The following is a 15,491-nucleotide window of genomic DNA, read 5'->3' on the forward strand; positions in this document are numbered from 1 at the left end:
AGCCCATCAACATCTTTTGCCAGGTGTGTGGCCTTAGGTAGAACATTCTCTCTTAACATTGGCTTTCAAAGCTCACGCTAAAAGAATATCAACATCCAGTTTGTACTTTGAAGATTAAGGTCACAGAGGTAGAGCTAGCTGGGATCCTGGTTTATTGTATCCCTTCCTTAAATGTCGGCCATGATGATTTTAATCCTACTGAAATGGGCAGTCTCTCAAACTGTTTGCTGTGGCATCCTAGTTACTATGGAATTGGAGTCTCATTTTCATACATTCAGGATTTTACCTACTTCCCTGCCATTTCCCAGCTCTACAGCGCATCTATCATCCAGAATTACACTAGCTGATCAATTTTTAAAGAAAATCCAGAAATCTGAGCACATATAAACATTCCTACTCTTTACCATATCAAATATATTTAGGAAAGAATAAACCCACTTCTTTGGCCATTCCTCAATGTGTATCACTTTCTGCTGACTCAGTAGTAGAAAGCTAGACAAGATGGTTATTTTTAAACAAGTTATTCATTTGATAATATGTCTTGTAATATTTGATAATTTAGATTAGTTGAAACACTGTCCTTTTCCCCAGCTTTAATGAAATATTTTTGTTATACAACAAAACCACATTATAGTATATCTGCACAGTTAATGTATATGATTTGTGAGCCATATGTATATATTTTTTTTGAGTTATCATCACTACAATCAAGAGAATGGAAATATCCAAAGCTTCCTGAGGTTTTTTTGTGCCTAGGCTGGAGAGATGGCTCAGGAGTGAAGTCCGTCTCACAATCATAGCAATCCATGATTGGATCCCCAATCCCCACATGAATAAAAGTTGGAGGATAGTAGTAGGTTTCCCACGGGGGCCTGTGACCTAACCAGTTGCAGGTTCTTAGCTTAATTAACAGTAACAGGCATGAATTTCATCTTTGGAGCTGGCTTTATATCCAGTCTGAAAGTAAATAGCTGTTTCTATGACATTTGTGCCACTATTGTACCTGTGAACATATTCTTGCCAGGCTAGAGACTATTGTAGCTCACGGAATTCACAGCTGGGTGAGACTCTTGAATATTTTCTCCTATTATTATAAACAGAATATTCCAGTACTGTGTTAGCTTTCAGTATATTCCCCTCCTTTTCCCCCTTCCCCCTCTTTCTTCTTCTTCTTCTTCTTCTTCTTCTTCTTCTTCTTCTTCTTCTTCTTCTTCTTCTTCTTCTTCTTCTTCTTCTTCTTCTTCTTCTTNTTCTTCTTCTTCTTCTTCTTCTTCTTCTTCTTCTTCTTCTTCTTCTTCTTCTTCTTCTTCGTCTTCATCTTCATCTTCGTCTTCGTCTTCATCTTCTTCGTCTTCTTCTTCTTCTTCTTCGTCTTCTCACACACACACACACACACACACACACACACACACACACACACACACACAAACACACCACAGCTCAGGGATCATCATGGAAGAGTCAGAAGCAGTGAATATCTGCAGTGAAACAGTATTTAATAGATGTAAGAGGGCCATTGCACAGATGAGATCATACCATCTGTGATTGCTTAAGATCAGGGCAGACAAAATTCCAAGGTTGCATTAAAGGGGTGTATCTAGTGAAGTCCTACATGTAGCTGAGAAGCTATTAGCAATTGATGGCTACGCATGCTCCAATAGATAGCCTTACAACCACAAATATACAGGAAGTACAGTAGACCAAAAGCACAAAGAGGGAAGGAAATGTATTAAGATGGGATAGGGGAGGTATTAGAGATGATAGACTGGGATTGGATTTGATCCAAACATGTTCTTCGTGTGTATAAAGTTTTCAAACAATAAAATATTTCAACACTGAATATGATGGTACACACTACACATCTGTATCATGGCACTGGTAGGGCTGAGGCAGATTCCCTGACGTTCACTGCATGCTACCCTGACTGAATGGGTGTCCCAGGCAGAAATCTGTCTCAACAGCCAGGGAGAGTGTGAAGGAATCATTTGTAATTGACTTCTGGCCTCTGCTTGAACATATACCACACACACATACACACACACACACACACACACACACACAGAGAGAGAGAGAGAGAGAGAGAGAGAGAGAGAGAATTTCATGTACATTTGTTATTTTTGTTTCATGTTGTTTCTGTGTGCTGTGTGAATGTATATTTTAAAGATTTAAGACCCACCTCCCCTCCTTGCCAAGCTTTTACATATTGTGTTTGAAAAGAAATAACAAATCTGTGCCTGAAGGTCACAGTGGTGAGCAGGCTGTCACTTCTGGAGTGACTTTTCTGCTGGTGTGAAGCTTGCATTCCCCTAAGCTTTGCATTTCTTTCCTTTGGTTGTCTGTCTTTTTTGCTTTTCTTTCTTTCTTTTTTTTTTTTCCTATTTTATAGGAAAACAAAAACAGATTAGCATGGCATGCCTGAGACTAGAGTCCACAAGCAGTGTCGTTAATTCACTGAAGCTCACTTGGTGGAGGTTTCTAATCACTTACTGGGTTTCTGTCAGATGAGATTAGCTCGTGTCCAAGAGCAATGCTTAAAGTTTTTCTGGCTTGGAGCTTATTTAATGATGTGGGTATTTGTTTTTGCTGTACAAGCTTATATTGAAAAAACTCTTCTCCCTGGTGAGTTCTGGGCTACCTGGTATGGATCTTTTGTAAGTGTTGTTAACAACACTTGGATGAGGCCAGTCCTTAATTTTTACTTAAATAATGGAACTCATCCATCACATCTCACCAAGCCTTTTTGATATGGTCAGTGCTTTTCGACACTCAAAAAAATAAAAAGTCTTTGTGCCAAACTCCTGTTTAGTTCCAAAGCAATTGCCTTGGGCTGTGAGCTACCCTCAATATTGAATAAGTGGCCTTGCAGGTGGCTTTGCTCTTTCATGATTTCTGACTCTCAATCAAAAGGATCCTTCCTTGTTTTCTACCAGGTTTCGGTTAGTGTTAGTGATTCTGTGAACAGTAAGTGGCCAAAAATGCCAGCTAAAAAAGTAAAGCTGATAGTCACCACATTTCTCTCTCTCTCTCTCTCTCTCTCTCTCTCTCTCACACACACACACACACACACACACACACACACACACACACACACATACACGCCTTGCTTTGTCTTTTATCTCTGTAATCTTTTATCTATTATGTTCCAAATTCTAGGTCAAGCCCCAGATCATATAGCATTTAGCATTGTGGGTTATCTATGCCAACAGCTTGTAAAATAAGAATCCCTGCTTTTTTTTTTTTTTTCCTTATTTTTAAATCCAAGGTTAGAGGGATTTAAAATAATTAAGCCAGGATTCAAAACTTTTCTTTCTGATTCGAAACACATATACAGGATTAACTAGGCAAGCTTGCAATGTAGATCAGTTGGCACAGAACTCGCCTAGCTACAGGAGGCTTGATCCCCAGCACTGCATACATTGAGCATGCTGGTGCTTGCCTGGAATCTCAGCACTTGGGAGGCAGAAGCAGGAGCATCAGTTTTAGAACATTTTCAGCTACATATGAGTTTGAGGCCAGTCTGAGATATACAAAGCCCCGTCTTTAATTTAAAAAAAAAAAAAAAAAAAAAAAAGTTTTTTTTTTTTTCTAAATTATTGTGGAAAGAAATGTTTTACACCTGTTCTAGGCCTACCTGATGTTTGAGAATTGCATTAGTCATTTATTGGTACATTAACTGTTGTATAACAAATGACTGCAAACCTCACTGACTTCAAACAAGCCTTTGTTATTCACTCTCAGGGTCTGGTGATTTGTCCAGGGTTTGCCTGATCGCCGACAGGCTTATCTGGGCTACCAGCCAGGCTGTGTGGAAGATGGAAGTTACTGCCATGCTCTGGTTTAAATATGATTTGTCCCCACTAACACTCAAGTTGAGAAGCAGTTCTTTAGGGCATAGGTATTGGGATGTGGGGCTGAAGAGGTCAGGTCGGGAACTTTGGAAAATTCCACCTGATCCTTCCTGAACAAGAACTCCTGTGGAAGTGAGAGGCTAATTAATTAACACTCCTCAGACCACAGGGAAGGGGGTGGGGGGAGGAGGGAACAGACATCAGCCACCTAAGGGTCGGGAGGCCCAGAGCTAGTTGACATATTCCTAGACCTTTGACCACCTACAGACAAGGGAAGTCCTTAAAGACCCTATCAGTTTAAAAGTCACACTGTTCTGCCACTCACATTGAGCCTAATGACTGCTGCTCTGAAAACTGTATAAAAGCTCACCAACCACCAACCGAGCTTTGTGGGGGTTGCCACTTCTCCTTTGGGTGTAGGATGACCCCAATGCTTTGTAATAATAAATTCCTCTTGCTTTTTGCATCGATCCCATCTTTGTGTTGGTCACTCAGGGGATCTCAGTAAGCTAAAGCTCGCCAGAGACTTTCAGGGCCAATGGCTTTGGGGTTTTTTGCTTTGTTTTTTAATTTTATATACATTGCCTGCACGTATGTCTATGTGAAGACGTCAGAGTCTCTAGAACTATAGACAGTTGTAAGCTGACATAATGGGTGCTAGGAATTGAACCTGGGCCCTTGGATGAGCAGCCAATACTCTTAATTGCTGAGCCATTGCTCAGACCCCTACACTTTGTTGTTTCTGTCATAGCAACGACACAAGATTCTAAATGTAGTATTAAAAGAGATACATTTTTTTTTCTCAAAGTGTAGTAGGATTTGATTGTGTGTCTTACTAAAGCTCTTCTATCATTCTCCTAACACTTTACCACAGAAAATGTAGTTATAATTAAATGGACCTCTGGGTTATTAGAGACAGGGGTTCAGTGTAGGCCATGGTCAAAATGTAAAAGGAATTGTTCCAGTGTAGAAGAGAATATCAACCACATTTTAGAAAGACAAATTTAAGGCTCTTTTACTCTCTGAAGATATGAAATATTCTGTAAGAGAAACAAGAGATTTGTGTATAAAGAATGTTCTTTAATTAAAAGCCATGGTTAATGTTTTGTGGGGAAGGGTAAAATGAGCCAGTTCAAGCCAGATTTATATATATATATATATATATATATATATATATATTCAGGTTAATTGGAAAGGTGCTGTCAGGTCACCAAGTTCACTGTCCTCAAGGAAGGAGGCCAGGGAAGTCACCATGGTAAGGGAGACAGAGGAAGGGGAGGGGGGAAAGAGACAACAAAAGGTGGGGAGGGGGAGAGAAGCAAGAAACAATATATAGCAAAGAGCCTCTGGAGGAAGGGCAGGCCAGCCCCTGGGCCAGAAAAGTCCAGGGTTAGGGTTTGGGTATGCCAGGTTACTACTGAGGAATGCTGGGAAAACCTGGAGGCCAGGTCTGCTTGATATGTAAAATATGGACCCTGCTGGGCTCTTTGGTTTCAGGGTCTGAAACCCTACAGGGTTAAAGTGAATTAAGAACAAAAGTCCAAAGCACCTAGTCAAATGCAGAGCTGTAGAGGAGTCAGTTCCATTGCAAAGAGGCAATTCTTTTCAGATGGAGAGGAGAAAGTCCTGAAGTTTTTATCTCAGTAGAGATAAAAGAAAGGCAGTGCCTCTGGGATGCTGGAGCTGCAGTCAGAGATGCCTAGGAAGAAGTGGCACTAACTCATGGGGGGGAGGTACTGGTGGGTGGAATTCAGGGAGCAGCCAGCTTAGGCCTGGGTCTGCCAGAGAAGTAGAGATACTAGGCAGAAAGAACAACAAGAAGTGTCAGTGATTGTCTTTGACAGAAAATTGAACAGGGATGAGAGTGTATGAATTGATGGCTCATCTCGAAAGGGACTTGAGTAAGCTTGGAAACAAGTGGTTTAGTGAACTGATATTTTAAAGAGGTCCTATTTTGAGAAGGGAATCTTACATATCTATTTATCCATCCATCCATCCATCCATCCATCCATCCATCCATCCATCCATCCATCTACCTTCCCCTAAGTCCAACTGAGCTAGCTAGTTGAACTATGGATTCATGGAATGTTCCCAAACCCTTTTGAGCAGGCTGGTGGCATCCACAGGAAATCACCAATAGCCCTGGCAAAGATTAGATAAGGCAATTGCATTGTACCGAATGAAGAATTCCCCTGTAGGGTTAGTCCCTTTGAGGAAGTTATGGAACCTTTCAGGGGGTGGAGCCTCACTAGAGGAAGAACATTACTTGGGGGGGGGGGGGGCAAGCTTTCAGAGTCTGCACCCTCCTCTCACTTCCTCCACCTCTGCTTCCGGTGTGTGAGTGAAATGTGATCAGATAGCTAGCTCCCTACTCCTGTTGCCACACCATGACTTCCCCATCACTATGGACTCACCCTCTGAAACAGAGAGTCAAACTAAGTTCTTTCTTCTGCAAGTTACTTTTGGTCACGGTGTTTTATCATGGCAACAGAAAAGCAATGTGTACAGGAATGAATCCACAGAACAAATGCTACCCCTTGCCAACAGTGGCCTCCTTAAGTCTCAGCAGAATGTGAGGTCCAAGCCAATTTAGATGCAAGCAAAAGTAGGTGCTAGAAAATGCAGTATTTGCTACTTCCATTAACAATAAAAATGTTCCTCCAGTTAGCTTTTGTTCCACTTTACCATCTGACTATATTCAGGGTGGATGAGATCTTCCATAGAGTATCTTTAATCAACCCACAAAGGCTGTGAACTTGTTTATCTTGTATGGGTGCCAGAAAATGAGCTCGTTAAATTCAGCTAAAACATTAAGTACCATTCAAATATTTTTCTCTTTTCTTAACTATACAAATCCCACAGAAAATAAAATTTTTCATGTCTTAATTGTGATATCGAAAGTTCCTTTTCTTCTCAGCATGCTTGAGATAGCAAAGTAATTTTCAAACTGAATGCGATTGTCTCCGACAGTTATGATTCAAATATTTAATCTACAGGGAAAATTCCCAGAGTGCCCCTCTCATCATTTCTCAGCTCTGTGGAGAATAAAAGCCTCAAGTTTATATGATCTGATATTATTTCCATTATTGGTATTATGCTGTAGGCAAATATCCTTCAAGAAGCACAGCCTACTCCCCTTATGCTTAGTGAGTTATACACATCACAAAGACCCAATCTGGCCTTTTCGGTGTGAGATGCGGCTACCCCATAATCAGCTGAGAATTTAATAACCATAATTTCACTTTATACAGAGCACCCTCTAGGATTTAATTGTGGAGTCTTCACTCATGAGGCATCTTTCTTCCTTTCAAAGCTTTCTTTTTCTAAAAGATCAAATTTCCTATAGGTTAGTTGCTTTAACAGAGCTTTTGGGTAGCCTTCATAGGGGCGGGTCAGAATCTATAGATTGATTATCTAGGGAATCCAATAAGAAAACCTTACTGAGCCAGCCACTGGGGTCCTTTCAAGGTTTCTTACTCTCCATTCAGAACAAAATGCCACAGGTTAACTCTCTTTCCTACATTGCTGGTGTTTTAATGAATGCCAAACACATAAATGTTATATTATAAGCAGTCTTTCTCCAAATGTAGCTTTCAGACCACCTACATACAGAACTCTCGTTAAGAGAAAAAACACAGGCTCTACAGGTACTTCCTTACTCTACTGAGCCATAATTGCTAGGAGACAGGACTGCTTGTTTATGCTTTTAAAAAGCCCTGTTATTCTTGTGCACAGTAAGATGCTATTCTTATGCATAATAAAGGTTAAAAGAGGTTGTCCTCTGCATACAGCAATTTCACTCTGGGCTCTCATCATCATAAGTGCTAAATACAATATTGGCCTCCTAGACCTGGCAGCAAGAGATAAGGAGGTGGCCTCATTTCAATCCATGGTTCTCATACTGTGTCTAGGCACTGCTATGCAATGTGAAAACCTGGGTTCATTCAGCAGACTTGAGAATGACTGGGCCAATCAATATCTTGCCCCTAAATATATTTTGTTTGGTGAGCTGCTATGTTGTTTTCAAAGTGCATTATCATTTGTACTTTTTGCTATGTATTTGGGGTTATCTCATTCAGTTATAGAATGGGGTTCAGTAATTATGGTATTTTTTTTTTAAGTCAGGAGTAGTGAGATAGCTCAAAGCATCAAGGAACTTGCCACCAAGCCTAATAACCTGAGTTCATTCCATGGGGCCAATGATGAAAAGACAGAACTGACTCCAGCTACTACTGTGAGACTTCCACATCCATACTGTGGCATACACCTATAAATAAATATAATAAGATGTTTAAAAAGTGAACCATGTCAGGATTGCTATCTTTCTCATATTTTAGAAGTTGTACAATACCACATATATTATTTTTATATTATATTATTTAATGTGATATTATTTATATTAGTTATTCTTATAAAACTAATGTTTAAAGTGTGGAATACTTTACAACATTTTTGTTATATATGGTAATTTTGGTGGCTTATACATTATTAGGACCTATATATCTATGGAGGTGTTTGAAGCAAGTGCTAACTAAATAGAAAGTTTCATGTGGCCAGAGTCTACTATGCCACAGAGGGACCGCTTGGCTTTAGAAGGCTTGGAAACCTCTGATTTAACTCATAAATTTGTAGAAGTTAACTCCAGAAGCAAGTCTTTCTCATAAATGGTCTTTCTACTCAATGGTGGGTTTTGTACCATAGCTGCCCCAAGGCCCTGCAGAGAACAAGGGTGTGTGTAAATCCACACTGACTCTTTAGCATTAATTAATTCTTCTCATCCCACCAAACTGGCTAGATCAAATGGAATAGCAAGGAACTGAAGTTCTAACCAGACCTGTGCTAGGTCTGAGCCTTATCTCACGGCATCAAGACAGAGAGAGAGCAGCTGTATGTAGGGTGTTTGGTCCCCAGGCATTGTGACCATTATTAGTGTCATTATTTTTATTTGATTTATTAATATCTTAGAAATGGATTCTTTTGTTATCTCGCTATCAAAGACATGTAAAGTGAGATGGGGGAGGCGAAACTCACAGAGGCTCTTCAGCATGGGACTTGTGCACTCTGTCACCAACTCTACATAATTGACACGCTGCTCCAGGTTTCTTCAACATGAAAAGGGAAACTCTAGTTCCTGCTGACCAATGGAGGTTGGTGGCACATGTAACCTGTATAATATCAGCCTTTGCTGACAGTCAGCATCCAGAGAGGAGACACTGCTGCTTTGGTCCAGTCCAAGTGACAACCCCTAGAGACACCTTGCACTCTCCCTGTTGAAATTCCCACAGAATTGGTGTCAAGGCAGATGGCATCAAGGCAGAAGTCACGGTGTGTTGGAAAAGAGTGAGCAATCTAAGACAGATACAGTATCTAGTCTAAGCAAAAAGGTCGAGAAGATGAAAGTTCATCAAAGACCTGCCAGCCCCTGTTCTGCATCTTCCACTTGCTTGAAGCTATCACTGTGGCTGTCCTTTCTTCTACAGGAGTATGCAGCTTCACATGATAACCAGTGAATACAGAATAGAGTTGCTCTTTTGCACAGGAAAATCCCCTGACTGGTAGAAAATAGAAAAGGGATTAACAGCACTCAGGGTATAAGGAGTCGAGCAAAAAAACGTGAGAAATAAGCAGTCCACTGATAAGAACAGCAGAGTGACATTTCTGTTCAACAAAGGAAGCCCAGGAGACCTGGGCCAGCATTTCCTTAGGGTGGAGAGATAATATCTCATCCATGCTTTTGTTCTTGCCTGGGAAATACTCTCAGAGAAGGAGGTATAACTCAAGCCCTCTCCAAAAATGATGTGTTTGTAAGCTGTAGCATTAGAATTTGATTCTGCAAAAATCAGATGCATCTTGTTGTAAATGTATATAATAGCATTTGAGAGAGAGTAGTACAAAAGGGTGGATCAAAAGATGGGTTGAAGGTACTGATGCTAAAATATCCATTCTCTTTCCTGGCGACAAGGAGAAGAAAGATTGACTAGAGTCAGCAGCTTGCTGGGTTATAGACCTGGCAGTACAATGAGAGAAACTCTGAAAGTTCAGCTATTATTCTTTGTAGCCAGTTACCTTGGGACCTTACTGGATTTACAGGGTTTGGGCTTGGCTAACTCAGAAGCAAAGCTACTGAGAAATATAAGAAGAACACATAGTCCATCCAGTTAGAGTAAAGCTTTGTGTGCTATTCTTCATTAGAGAATGCTGACTACCTGGTGTGTTTTTCTTTCGGAAACCCCAAATATTTTTTAAACAAGGCCTTCCTACATAGCTCAGGCTAGCTTTGAACTTGAGACCTTCCTATGCTTCACCCCCCACCACCACCTCTAAAGTGTTCAGATTACAGAGTTGCATCAAGATTCTTAACTTAGGCCCCAAAGCTTGGAATTTTCAAGGAATCTTAATCTCTATGAAGACTGCAAAACTGTGGCTGGCAATGATGGCTGACATTTCTCAATTTTTACCCTGTTTGGCCATCATTAAACAGAGTTTAATTTATATTAACTCAGCTAAATGCCAAAACCAGCCTCACACACTTATAAGTATAGTTTATATAAGCTTACAATTTTCTTAATAGAATTGCTCCATAGTCTTAAATAATGAGTTATACATAGTATTCTTTATTTTCCCCTATCATGAATGGGGGAAAAATGTATAGCAGTGGGATAAAGATAGGCAAGCACTAAGAGCTACAATGTGCATGATGCAACTTGCAAAATGCTTAAGAGAACACCTCCACCCCTCCCCTCAATATGGACATCAGCCATGGTCTGTTCTCTCTACTAGATCACAAGAGCTTGCTCTTAATCCATTCTAACTGCATCTTGTCTCCAGCTTTTTAGCCACCATTGGTAATAGACACCAGTCACTTCTCTCTGGAATGTTCTTGGTATTACACATTTGCAGAACATTTGATATTTGATCTTCACTGTTAAATCATTATGAGAGGTGTTGCTTTCTCATGATCAATTATTGTATACCCCAACTGACAACAATGCCTTCAATAATTCCACACTTGTGGCAAGTGTCCTTTCTCTTGCCCTCTTAATCTGGACCAGACATACTGAGACTGCATGATCTCTGGAGCTCAGAAAGTTTTTTAAAATTTTTGCTTCAGGAAATCTCATTTCCTGTAGCACATCATAACTTATATGCAGACATAAGCATTTCCTCTATGACATAGTCCGAGTTTCTTTAGGGTAGGACTAAGCTGCTTTGTGTTGTAATAGATGATTTAGAATTTTATGTTTTATAGACCTCTTGCAACCATGCAATCCCTGCTAATGTGCCATCATGCAAGGAGCCACATGAAATATATTATCTATCTATCTATCTATCTATCTATCTATCTATCTATCTATCTATCTATCTATCTATCTATCTATCTACTCTTTGCGCTTACTGAGAAGTTTGGGGATTTCTCCCCCTTGCATCTCAGACCCATGTGTCCTCCATGGTCATTTTCTAGAGATGAACTGACACTTTAACTTTGTGGCAGGGAGAAAGAAAATGCTGAAACAGCCCAAGGATAACAACATTGTGTTCTTAACAACAGCTAGAAGATCAGCCACTTGCAACAGGCATTCTTGTAGCTCATCCCATGCCATAAAAGTTCTGTAGCAGGAGAGGGTAGCTGGGAGGATCACAGTGGAAAGCTCGGCCATTTAGAGAAAGTGCCATAGTTAACTCCAGCTACCTGCTTCACCTTGTCCCATTGGTTTCTGTTAGATATTCTGATCACGCAATTTGTTGATATCTATCTGTTACTATTTAATATTTCACTTAGAAGTGTCTTTTGGTTGGTAACTCCAGCTGATTTCCTCAAAGGGGTTTCCCACGTTGGTTTCAGGTGGAAAATTTTAAATCTCCAATTGGATGACTTCCTGCTGTCTACTGCTTCTATCCGCCAGTTTTTGCCTACTCTTATCAACTCATTCGTTCAAAACTGAAAACGTGGCTATCATAGACTGATCTCCAGATCATACAGAACACAGTAGATGACAAATGAGGGACATATATGACTGCTTCAGGAAAATTTACAATAATAATACCTTTGTCTCATGGGAACTGATTTGGTCCATTTGGAAGACTCTCTGAGTCCTCAGGAATCCCTATATTTTTATCAGTGGAGACATCATAATACTTTCTAATCACACTGGATATTCTATAAATAGAAATTTTTATCCTTCTTTACAACTCATCCATAGTAACCCCTCCTTTGCTCTTGGAGGACTCTCTTCATACGTTTCAATGTATTTAAAACAATTCCCTCAGGGGAGGCATTATCTAAGGAATACCCAAACCTGGAGTCCTGGCGCTAGTGCTACTGGTGCTACCATTTGATGTGTGATCTCAGGAAGGGATTCCAGGGAGCATTTACACATGTCACACTCTGTAAAAAACCTCTCTTCACAAGGTCACTAGAGACCAAGTATTCTAAAGAAAACGCAGGCTTTGGCTTCTGGCTTCAATGCCTTGTTAGCTGTGTTCCATAGATACCACTGGCTTGTATGATCTTACAACCCTGTAAGAACTAAAGAAGGTAATGTCTATAATGTGTTCCTTCAAAGCTTTGGGCACAGGAAGGACATGAAGGTAATGTCTATAATGTGTTCATTCAAAGCTTCAGACACAAAATGGTCCTGATGACTTCGTTACTTTTATTTATGTTTATCATTCTTCCTATGGTGGATGCTTCATAGGTTGCAAGAGGGGGTGAATTGCATTCTATTGTTAAGAGGGTTTGGACATGTAAATAACTCAGCGTATTCCATATTATTTCTAAAAACTGAGCTAGAGCTTTAGGGAAAGGCGTTGGAGAGAAGGCTCCCATCAGAAAAGAGTTTGCCCTAGATACACAAGGACCTGGGATTTAATTCTGGAACACACTTTAAATAAAAGCCAGACAAAATGACAGTTGCATGCATTTGTAATCCGGGTGCTGAGGCAGAGCCCTCACTGACTCACTGATCAGCTAGTTTAGCCGACCTACATGGTGAGTCCCCGGTCTCAGAAGTAATCCTCTCTCAAAAACCAAAACCCCCAAACAAGCAAGCAAACACCAACAAAGCAAAGCAAAACAAAAGGAAAAAAGGAGACAGCACCCTAACACCCAAAGTTAATCTCCTGTCCTTACACACATACAGACGCATGCATAGCACACACACACACACACACACACACACACGCACATGCACACACACACATCTACACACGCACACACACACATCTACACACACACACATCTACCCACGCACATCTACACACGCACACACACACACACACACACACACATATCTACACACACACACACATCTACACATGCACACACACACATCTACACATGCACACACACATATCTACACACGCACACACATCTACACACACATCTACACACACACACACATCTACACACGCATACACACACTTTTAAAGAAACGAAAATATTATTCGGGATTCACGTAAGAGACATTTTCCTTGTTTGACTCGTGTGCACACTGGCCTAGGTAAGACTCCTGGAAGTGCCAATGAATTCCGAGCGTATTCCGTCTTGCTGCACTTCTGAAATATTTCAATGCAGGCTTCTTTATAGCCCCTGTTTTCTTCCTTTCCTCCTCTATTCCCTGACACCTCTGAAAGCAATTTTTAAAACTCAACATGAACTGTGAGAATGAATTACTGCAATCCCTCTACAGCCACAGGGATCAGGCTCTTTCATGAGAACCAGTGTGGTTGGAAGGCTGCAGAGGAAAGATCAAGGGCTCCTAAAATTAACGGTTGGGGCAAAAGCAACTGGGGGGGGGGGCTCTGGCTGGTTTTAAAATGCAATGGATATGTGTTCTGAAGGCTTTGATTCTAGGACAAACCAGATTTCTTATGTCAACACCTTATTAAAAGGCTGATGGCAATCTGCTTCCTGTACTGTAGGAACCTGCTATTTTTTCTTTCTGAAAACTCTTTCTGAATTATTCCGTATGTTTTGGGGGCAATTTTTCATTTTTTTCCAAGAGCATCATAAAAATTGAGGAGGATCCTCCCACAGACTCTTTTTATCTAGACTGAATCTCTTTGAAGTTTTCTTTTCTATTTGAAAATTTAAAATCCCCATTTACTGTCTTAATCCAGAGTTTCCACTTTCCTCTTTTACTTCTCTGAGCAAAATGATTTGTAATTATTGAAAGTGTTTTTACCAGATAGCTTAGTAATCAAATGCTCATTTTTTTTTCCCAGACATTTTCTCCTATGAAAAGGTATAGCTGAAATGAATGTCACGTGTATAGTTCACCCTGTAGAGTTGTGTCTTGTCCATACAGATAGAGAAAGAGGCAACTGCTAAGTTCTTAGCATATATTTTTCACATGGACATGAGGTCTTTTAAATTTTTGAATATTTTAAATTTTAAAACTTCGCACAAAAATACCGTCATCAGGACCAGCAAGTTTTACTTGTAAAGGTCCAGATAGTACATAGTTTAGGCTTAAAGGACCATAAGCCTGGCACTGAGACTTGACTGTGTCAACGTAGGGTGATAAAGGTCACTGGAAAGGTGTTAATACAGTGTTGCAATTGTTTCAATAAAACTTTATTTGGATTAGGCCCTCAGGGCCCAGACTTGGGAAATATGATGCAGATCATTAGGTTGGCCTCCGTGAATGAGGAATGAGACAGGATGAGGTGAAGGTTAGCACCTTTGGGTCCATATTTCTATATCATAGTAATAGCCCTGACACAATTCTCCAAAGATCTCCTTCAGACACACATAAGCTGAACAATTTGTCACTGTACCCTAGTAGCCCCTCCATAATCCCGACTCAGTCTGCTTGACTTATTAACAATGTTTACCTGTCCTCTGAAGGGTTGCCTCTATGACTCTGACTTCAGAAGGACAGGGAGATCAGCACAGGAGGAAGAATGAGTCAAAGATATGTATGTATAAAATATCTCATAAAAAAACATTGCTTTGTACACTAACTTAAACTCACATTTACTTGCACATACAAAGATATGCATACATACATACATACATACATACATACATACATACATATTTACACCAGTGACAGGGATCAAATGAGAGCCCAGCGGCTTCTCAGTCTGATCCCTAGAACTTTGAGGGTAATCAGGAAAGTCTTCACCAGATAGAACTGGGATTATCAACCCTAATCCTGTCCAACACACAGATTTGCTGACTCAGTCCTTTGGGTTCTGGTGTTTTTAAAAGGTTCCAGAATATTTCCTACTCGTTGTAATATTTGCAGAACTGCCCATATGAAGAAGGTGCAATAGTCCATTTCTCATTCGTGAGATATATTTTAAATTCCTTCTAAACAGAAAGGCATAAGGATGCATCTTCAGGACAGAGTGAATTAAATTCAAGAATATATACTCAAGATGCAATTAGCAGGGGTTGGAGTCTGCCTGCCTGTGACAGTGAGCCCCATGCTGTCTTTTAAGAACTGTACATCTTTAGACTTTCCTCTTAACCTTTCTGGTCTCAGCAAACTAACCTAAGAGCAAAATAGTTTGCCATTGTCCCCAGTAGGCCTAACAAAACTCCCAACCCTGTCTACTTGACTTACTAGCAATAAAGGCAGTCCCTTCCTTCCTTCCTTCCTTCCTTCCTTCCTTCCTTCCTTCCTTCCTTCCTTC

The 15,491-nt window shown here is 40.3% G+C and overlaps 1 protein-coding gene across 1 annotated transcript in view; it reads left to right on the forward strand.

The window, feature by feature from the left end:
- Window positions 1-15,491, forward strand: part of Tafa1 (TAFA chemokine like family member 1) — a 509,982-nt gene that overhangs the window by 321,254 nt on the left and 173,237 nt on the right. The gene's annotated exons all lie outside the window — the stretch shown is intronic.

The sequence above is a fragment of the Mus pahari genome, chromosome 2 (assembly GCF_900095145.1).
Source record: "Mus pahari chromosome 2, PAHARI_EIJ_v1.1, whole genome shotgun sequence".
NCBI classification, from domain to species: domain Eukaryota; kingdom Metazoa; phylum Chordata; class Mammalia; order Rodentia; family Muridae; genus Mus; species Mus pahari.